The sequence below is a fragment of the Leiobunum rupestre genome, chromosome 1 (assembly GCF_980474605.1).
Source record: "Leiobunum rupestre chromosome 1, qqLeiRupe1.1.hap1, whole genome shotgun sequence".
In the NCBI taxonomy this organism is placed as follows: Eukaryota; Metazoa; Arthropoda; class Arachnida; order Opiliones; family Sclerosomatidae; genus Leiobunum; species Leiobunum rupestre.
The window spans coordinates 75063843-75073989 of NC_143384.1; the positions used below are offsets into that span (position 1 = coordinate 75063843).

Sequence of the window (10147 nt, forward strand, 5' to 3'; positions counted from 1 at the left end):
ACGCTTCTTCGCGTACATGTTAGGTTAGGCTATTTAAAGGTTAGTTTAATTACTTTGTTGTGCTGAAGCAATTTATAATCCACGTAAATTGGCAACCATCGCAACTTTAAATGAGCGCTTTTTAAGCAGGTAGAGTACTCAAAATTTATATTTTAAAATTGATTATTTTGAAAGGGAGATTTACCGTGCACGGTAACAAATGAAATACAAATTAATTAACTAGATGGAACGTAGTAAGATCTTCAGCCCAAAAATTGCTTCCGCCAAGCCGAGATTTTTCTACTCCTAGAAAATGATTCCCATCCAAATGCTGAGATTCACTTTTCTCCGGTTTTTCATCTATTTTCGATTGCAAAATCTGGCAAATTCGAGGCAGAAGGCGACGATAGAAACGGCCAATCCATAAAACCAGATTCGGATGACGGGCAGCATAAATGACAATACAATTGGTTTCGGGCCTTGAGGTTCCGAATATGGCATACTCTTCATTACAATTGAAAAGTCCATTTCGTATTGTCTGTAATGTCGGCTTTCAACATATCTGAAAATGCTTAAAATGAGAAACATTGATCACAAACTGCTTAGTATTTTTTTATCCCTAGAAGTAAACTAACACGCTGGTTTTTTCTCCCTAGAAGTAAACTAACACGCTGGTTTTTTCTCCCTAGAAGTAAACTAACACGCTGGTTTTTTCTCCCTAGAAGTAAACTAACACTTTGGTGTTTTCTCCCTAGAAGTAAACTAACACGCTGGTTTTTTCTCCCTAGAAGTAAACTAACACGCTGGTTTTTTCTCCCTGTAAGTAAACTAACACGCTGGTTTTTTCTCCCTAGAAGTAAACTAACACGCTGGTTTTTTCTCCCTAGAAGTAAACTAACACGCTGGTTTTTTCTCCCTAGAAGTAAACTAACACGCTGGTTTTTTCTCCCTAGAAGTAAACTAACACGCTGGTTTTTTCTCCCTAGAAGTAAACTAACACGCTGGTTTTTTCTCCCTAGAAGTAAACTAACACGCTGGTTTTTTCTCCCTAGAAGTAAACTAACACGCTGGTTTTTTCTCCCTAGAAGTAAACTAACACGCTGGTTTTTTCTCCCTAGAAGTAAACTAACACGCTGGTTTTTTCTCCCTAGAAGTAAACTAACACGCTGGTTTTTTCTCCCTAGAAGTAAACTAACACGCTGGTTTTTTCTCCCTAGAAGTAAACTAACACGCTGGTTTTTTCTCCCTAGAAGTAAACTAACACGCTGGTTTTTTCTCCCTAGAAGTAAACTAACACGCTGGTTTTTTTCCCTAGAAGTAAACTAACACGCTGGTTTTTTCTCCCTAGAAGTAAACTAACACGCTGGTTTTTTTTCCCTAGAAGTAAACTAACACGCTGGTTTTTTCTCCCTAGAAGTAAACTAACACGCTGGTTTTTTCTCCCTAGAAGTAAACTAACACGCTGGTTTTTTCTCCCTAGAAGTAAACTAACACGCTGGTTTTTTCTCCCTAGAAGTAAACTAACACGCTGGTTTTTTCTCCCTAGAAGTAAACTAACACGCTGGTTTTTTCTTCCTAGAAGTAAACTAACACGCTGGTTTATTCTCCCTAGAAGTAAACTAACACGCTGGTTTTTACTCCCTAGAAGTAAACTAACACGCTGGTTTTTTCTCCCTAGAAGTAAACTAACACGCTGGTTTTTTCTCCCTAGAAGTAAACTAACACGCTGGTTTTTTCACCCTGTAAGTAAACTAACACGCTGGTTTTTTCTCCCTAGAAGTAAACTAACACGCTGGTTTTTGCTCCCTAGAAGTAAACTAACACGCTGGTTTTTTCTCCCTAGAAGTAAACTAACACGCTGGTTTTTTCTCCCTGGAAGTAAACTAACACGCTGGTTTTTTCTCCCTAGAAGTAAACTAACACGCTGGTTTTTTCTCCCTAGAAGTAAACTAACACGCTGGTTTTTTCTCCCTAGAAGTAAACTAACACGCTGGTTTTTTCTCCCTAGAAGTAAACTAACACGCTGGTTTTTTCTCCCTAGAAGTAAACTAACACGCTGGTTTTTTCTCCCTAGAAGTAAACTAACACGCTGGTTTTTTCTCCCTAGAAGTAAACTAACACGCTGGTTTTTTCTCCCTAGAAGTAAACTAACACGCTGGTTTTTTCTCCCTAGAAGTAAACTAACACGCTGGTTTTTTCTCCCTAGAAGTAAACTAACACGCTGGTTTTTTCTCCCTAGAAGTAAACTAACACGCTGGTTTTTTCTCCCTAGAAGTAAACTAACACGCTGGTTTTTTCTCCCTAGAAGTAAACTAACACGCTGGTTTTTTCTCCCTAGAAGTAAACTAACACGCTGGTTTTTTTCAGTGAACTGATTTAAACACCATGACGTCGTTACTAAATAAAAAAAGTGATTTAGAAAAACATCGTAGACTTATGAATGATATATAGTAATCAGCTGCCAGCCTGCCACCACATTTGGCCCAAATCATTTATTAGCGATAACATTAACAAATTCTTATGGAAAGGGAAAACTTAAGTACTCGGGGGAAATCCCTTTCACCAATGGCGAGATAACTTGCAAACTCACATTTAGCGGGAAGGTAAAGATTTGCGCCAATCAAAAACGGTTCCGAGATGGCAAAGGCACATCAAACATACATCCAGGGCGCCTTATTAGTGAGCAATTTATTGTGAAATTCGTTATCAATTATTGCATGTCCTTAAGATAGTGTGTCAGAATTTATAGCCCGTATTAACTAAGGACAGAGACCATACCACCGGAGGTCTATCATCATAGTGCCCAACCGCAGCGTCCACAACCCGGACAGGTGACAAATCTGGCATGGGTAGTAGTACCCTACTATTGATGGTCGCACCCCAGGTAGAATGAGCACGTGTATAGTAGGTGGATATTTAGTATTCATCGTTTATATGAGTAAAATATATACGTCGTTTCAACGTGATAAGTTAGTATATAAGACACTTATTCAGTCATGTGTTTCACTACACTTGTTTCCTACGTATAGATTTGGTATATATATCACTAGATTGGCAGACAGGTAGTTTTTTCGTATATAAATAGTAGATAAATATCAAGTTTGGAAAAGTCTTAATCTTTACGTTGTGCTCACGTAGATATATGCCTAATTTACACGTGCTCCTGCTATACCGGATATATTTGGAAAATATATCAGTAGATTGGTAATTGAGGTTTCAAAATGTGGAAAAATAACCAGTGGCGTAGAGAAGTGAAGGATTCCTTTTAAAAACCTAGCTTCGTTTGGCGTATCTTTGACTATGGAAAATTTAATCCCCTTCCTTACCCCCTCTTAACTTTTACATAGACTGACACGACCTTGGACGCGTTTCTGGCTATGTCACTGCAAATACCATTTAAAAATAAAATTTAAAGATAAAGTTTTTACTTTTTAAAGAAAACATTTCGCATATTCGTTAGTAGGTTTCGGTCGTTTCCAGTTATTAACAACACGTACATACTACGTGTTTTTAAAAGTGCACAAACACGTTTGGTAAACGTTGATCATGTCACCAGTTAGCACGGGTTACACCAGGTATTTTTAAGAGTTAAATTATGCGTACTTACTTTAAATTACATTAAATCATTCGGTTTTTATTTAACACTAGATACAAGATGAGCAAAATGGGGGAAATGATTACTATATGTATCCTTTTGATAGCGAGGGGAATCAGGGGCGTAAGAACGTTCTAGAAGTTGGAGGGGCAAAGAGAAACGAAAAGTGGTCTGGAGAATGGTTTTGAGTTTTTAATGGGGTGTAGCTTCTCCGAATGCATGTGTACTGTTTACTACTATGTAAATTGGCGGGAAAAGACTGAAATTTAAACACAGTTGAGGTTCTATAAACTGTATATGCTTTTAAAATGATAATTTGAGCCTTTTGAAAATTTCAACTGACCAAAATGATGGAGGGGGCAATAACATTAGTTGCCCCTCCCAACATAATTCTAGGGAGGGGCATTGACCCCCCTGCCCCTCCTGGTTCCTACGCCCCTGAGGGGAATACATCTATGTGAATCTCGTGATGGTTAGGCCACCACGACTACATTGTTAATTTCTCTATTTGAAATAAACCGGGGGTGGTTAAACCTAAAATAATACACTACTTGACCATATATTCATTAAAGTTTTATCTCTTACGGTTTTCTATGAGATCAGTTCCTGAGTCTGTAAATTCGGGCATCGTAGCTAATAATAAGAATAATAATAATGTTTAATTACCCAAATAATTCCCTTTTAAAACAGTGAGGAACCAATTGATTAGCTGGCGCAAAATAAAAAATAAAGAACGCATATTTTAACAAATAGAATTAGAAAAAAATTGAAAAATTAGGTTTTAAACTCGGCCACATCTTCAAGACAGCTTTAGTATTATTAATACGTTGCCAGTTCAACGATGGGCCCCCAAATATTTGAGCCTTACGAAAAGCAGTCGGCAGAGAGCCAGTCCTGGCTTGGAAAAACAGTTGACACGCACGAGCGTTGCCATCAAAAATCTCCATCGAAGGAGACTCTTTATAAGAGTAAATATCCAGGCTCGGGTGGGTATTTAGTTCTTCTCTCCAATCTTCATTTGACAAGTCCCGAACCGCGCCCCTCACAATTCTATTCCGCTCTCGCAGTACTGATGAGCGATACCTTTTTTATATATAATTATTTTAATGTTGGAAGCCCGAGCGTAAAAGATAACTGCTGTATAGCGACCACCCTGCAATAATTGGTGAAGAATTTCACAATAAATTGCAATGGACTGCTCACATATGTTTATTAATTTTACGGATATCGGCAGATTTCCGAGAAAAACCAGGGCTCGAACACAACACTGATGAGCCCCAAAAGGGCGAAACCGGTCTACTGTTCGAGTCTCTGGCTGAAATTTTCATCTTGAAGACAAGTCTTTCACTTTCACGAATAAAATACATACCTCTATTTAACAATTATAAAGAAAACGACCAAATCGATCATTGCACGTAATTTCGATAAGTCATGTCACCGTAAAATATATATTTTCGTGAAATTTGTTGTGGCTTGGAAACAGTAAAGCAAAAATTTAGTTTTTAAAATATTTTTTTACCTATTAACTGAATTTAAATTAAATATATTAACAAAATTAATGTTTCTCAGCTCTTAAATTGAGGACGAAAGTAAGACTGAAATAAATCCATTTCTCATTTTGCAATTATTTGAAAAAATGCGAATGATTTAAGATTTATAATGCAATGATCCTCAGATTTATGCGGAAATGATCCTTAGATTTATACGAAAATGATTCTTAGATTTATACCGAAATCCTTAGATTTATTCGGAAATTATCCTTAGATTTATACGGAAATGATCCTTAGATTTATACGGAAATGATTCTTAGATTTGTACGGAAATGATCCTTAGATTTATTCGGAAATTATCCTTTGATTTATACGGAAATGATTCTTAGATTTATACGGAAATGATTCTTAGATTTATTCGGAAATTATCCTTAGATTTATACGGAAATGATCCTTAGATTTATACGGAAATGATCCTTAGATTTATACGGAAATGATCCTTAGATTTATACGGAAATGATCCTTAGATTTATTCGGAAATTATCCTTAGATTTATACGGAAATGATCCTTAGATTTATACGGAAATGATTCTTAGATTTGTACGGAAATGATCCTTAGATTTATTCGGAAATTATCCTTTGATTTATACGGAAATGATTCTTAGATTTATACGGAAATGATCCTTAGATTTATACGGAAATGATTCTTAGATTTATACGGAAATGATCCTTAGATTTATACGGAAATGATCCTTAGATTTATACGGAAATGATTCTTAGATTAATACGGAAATGATCCTTAGATTTATACGGAAATGATTCTTAGATTTATACGGAAATGATCCTTAGATTTATACGGAAATGATCCTTAGATTTATACGGAAATGATCCTTAGATTTATACGGAAATGATCCTTAGATTTATACGGAAATGATTCTTAGATTTATATGGAAATGATCCTTAGATTTATACGGAAATGATCCTTAGATTTATACGGAAATGATTCTTAGATTTATACGGAAATGATTCTTAGATTTATACGGAAATGATCCTTAGATTTATACGGAAATGATCCTTAGATTTATACGGAAATGATTCTTAGATTTATACGGAAATGATCCTTAGATTTATACGGAAATGATCCTTAGATTTATACGGAAATGATTCTTAGATTTATACTAAAATGATCTTTAGATTTATACGGAAATGATTCTTAGATTTATACGGAAATGATCCTTAGATTTATACGGAATTGATCCTTAGATTTATACGGAAATGATCCTTAGATGTATACGGAAATGATCCTTAGATTTATACGGAAATGATCCTTAGATGTATACGGAAATGATCCTTAGATTTATACGGAAATGATCCTTAGATTTATACGGAAATGATCCTTAGATTTATACGGAAATGATTCTTAGATTTATACGGAAATGATCCTTAGATTTATACGGAAATGATCCTTAGATTTATACGGAAATGATTCTTAGATTTATACGGAAATGATTCTTAGATTTATACGGAAATGATCCTTAGATTTATACGGAAATGATTCTTAGATTTATACGGAAATTATCCTTTGATTTATACGGAAATGATCCTTAGATTTATACGGAAATGATTCTTAGATTTATACGGAAATGATCCTTAGATTTATACGGAAATGATCCTTAGATTTATACGGAAATGATTCTTAGATTTATACGGAAATGATTCTTAGATTTATACGGAAATGATCCTTAGATTTATACGGAAATGATTCTTAGATTTATACGGAAATGATCCTTAGATTTATACGGAAATGATCCTTAGATTTATACGGAAATGATCCTTAGATTTTTTACGGAAATGATCCTTAGATTTATACGGAAATGATCCTTAGATTTATACGGAAATGATTCTTAGATTTATACGGAAATGATCCTTAGATTTATACGGAAATGATCCTTAGATTTATACGGAAATGATCCTTAGATTTATACGGAAATGATCCTTAGATTTATACGGAAATGATCCTTAGATTTATACGGAAATGATCCTTAGATTTATACGGAAATGATCCTTAGATTTATACGGAAATGATCCTTAGATTTATACGGAAATGATTCTTAGATTTATACGGAAATGATTCTTAGATTTATACGGAAATGATCCTTAGATTTATACGGAAATGATTCTTAGATTTATACGGAAATGATTCTTAGATTTATACGGAAATGATCCTTAGATTTATACGGAAATGATTCTTAGATTTATACGGAAATGATTCTTAGATTTATACGGAAATGATTCTTAGATTTATACGGAAATGATCCTTAGATTTATACGGAAATGATTCTTAGATTTATACGGAAATGATCCTTAGATTTATACGGAAATGATCCTTAGATTTATACGGAAATGATTCTTAGATTTATACGGAAATGATCCTTAGATTTATACGGAAATGATCCTTAGATTTATACGGAAATGATCCTTAGATTTATACGGAAATGATCCTTAGATTTATACGGAAATGATCCTTAGATTTATACGGAAATGATCCTTAGATTTATACGGAAATGATTCTTAGATTTATACGGAAATGATCCTTAGATGTATACGGAAATGATCCTTAGATTTATACGGAAATGATTCTTAGATTTATACGGAAATGATTCTTAGATTTATACGGAAATGATCCTTAGATTTATACGGAAATGATCCTTAGATTTATACGGAAATGATTCTTAGATTTATACGGAAATGATCCTTAGATTTATACGGAAATGATCCTTAGATTTATACGGAAATGATCCTTAGATTTATACGGAAATGATCCTTAGATTTATACGGAAATGATCCTTAGATTTATACGGAAATGATCCTTAGATTTATACGGAAATGATTCTTAGATTTATACGGAAATGATCCTTAGATGTATACGGAAATGATCCTTAGATTTATACGGAAATGATTCTTAGATTTATACGGAAATGATTCTTAGATTTATACGGAAATGATCCTTAGATTTATACGGAAATGATCCTTAGATTTATACGGAAATGATCCTTAGATTTATACGGAAATGATTCTTAGATTTATACGGAAATGATTCTTAGATTTATACGGAAATGATCCTTAGATTTATACGGAAATTATTCTTAGATTTATACGGAAATGATTCTTAGATTTATACGGAAATGATTCTTAGATTTATACGGAAATGATCCTTAGATTTATACGGAAATGATCCTTAGATTTATACGGAAATGATCCTTAGATTTATACGGAAATGATCCTTAGATTTATACGGAAATGATCCTTAGATTTATACGGAAATGATTCTTAGATTTATACGGAAATGATCCTTAGATGTATACGGAAAAACTGCATAGAATATCTATAGTATAACTATCGAATTTTATTAGAGCTTTTTTAGCTTTATTTATAGAATTATTTTGGAGTTTGTTTTAGAATTCTTTGATTATTATAATATCCTTTCAAGAGAACTCTCTTAAAACCTTACAGAAGAGCTTAGATCAACTTGGGGTTGATACCACAACAAATAAAATCCGAGTAAACCTAATTGAAGGTACCTAGAAAACAGATACTACATTTCGATCTTAGCCAAAAGGCCGAGATGGTAACGTTATGTTCGAGATATAAATATTCATAACAAATTATTCAATTTATGCAAACGGTAAAATGTAAAAGAAATCAAAAATTACGTCGGATATGGCGAACCGTGGCATCCACATTTCATACGAAATACTAGGCCAGAACAATCTCCTTCACTGGCTTGATTTTTAAAAAGATCCAAAGTCTATTAGTAATCGAAACGGTTTCAAATATTAAATTAAATTTCACTTGGAAAAACAATTATTGAAAAACCGGAAACCAAGACTTTCAGTTAGGACGAAAGACCGGAGACTTGTTGCCAGAACAAAGTGGAAATTAGATATCAGAAACCGTCAGAAGATTATCTTCCTGGCGACCAGACTTTCCGGCAGAGACCTGCAGAACAGACTTTCTGGAGACCTGGAGACGAGACCTACCGACGTAGACCTAGTGGCCAGACGGAGATCTGAATACCCGGAGATCAGATCTTTCAGCAAAGACCTGGAGAGTAGTTCTTTCGGCGGCGATTTGGAGACCCAAGTGACCCAATCTTCCGACGGAGACCTTGAGACCATATATTCCGAATGAGACCTTGAGACTTGGATATCATACCTTTCGGTAGAGACCGAAAACTTGTAATCAGAGACTATTTATACGCTATGAACGGTAACACTGTGCATTTAATTAAATGCACCTTATTTCTGATACACGACAAGCTGCTTAATTTCGTAAAGTTGAGGATATTTTCTTGAAAAGCAACACACTGTCTGCAACATAATAAGTCACGGGTCTTTGCTATTAATTATCGTATCTTCCGTTAGTTGTGATACATGTAAGTAGGCGAATAGTGTGTTAAAAGGATGATGCTCATACAGTTTATGCAATGAATATTTCAAAAAGCCAAATCTGGAACCCGCTACCCGGATACTTATGCTTTTTTCTAAAAAAACAATTGGTAAATCGTGCACAAATTCCACTAAATTTACAAATGAATAATTGCCGTTTAAAAAAACGGCCAATTCTACAGAAATTCCACTATATACCAGTGAAAAACTGGTGTTTTAAAAACCAAAAACACAGTAAATTCTATAGAAATTAGACAATAATTACCAGTGAAGTTTTTAAAACATTTGGTAAATCTATATAAATAACTTTAATAAAAGGTTCTTTTGTTATAGCAAATTAACTCAAATATCGAAATAAAATCTACTAAAAAGCCAAAGATAAATCATTAAAATAACCTAGGAAAAGTATTAAAAACCAAGGAAAACTATAGAGATAAATCAAAATGATCTGTTGTTATAGAAAATTGACCGAAATAGCTAAAGAAAGTTTTTAAAAAGCCAAAGAAAAACCATTAAAACCCCGGAAAATCTATAGAAATAAAACTCGGGTTTTCAATAGACATATTTTTGTAAGGGCTTGATGAGGTAGCTCTAAAACTTATAGAGTACTTTGGGAATATCTATAGACATTTGAA

General features: G+C 34.1%; 1 pseudogene; it reads right to left on the minus strand.

The window, feature by feature from the left end:
- Positions 1-8593: 8593 nt before the first annotated feature.
- On the minus strand, positions 8594-8696 carry LOC149966609 (U2 spliceosomal RNA; annotated as a pseudogene).
- Between the last annotated feature and the right edge of the window lie 1451 nt (positions 8697-10147).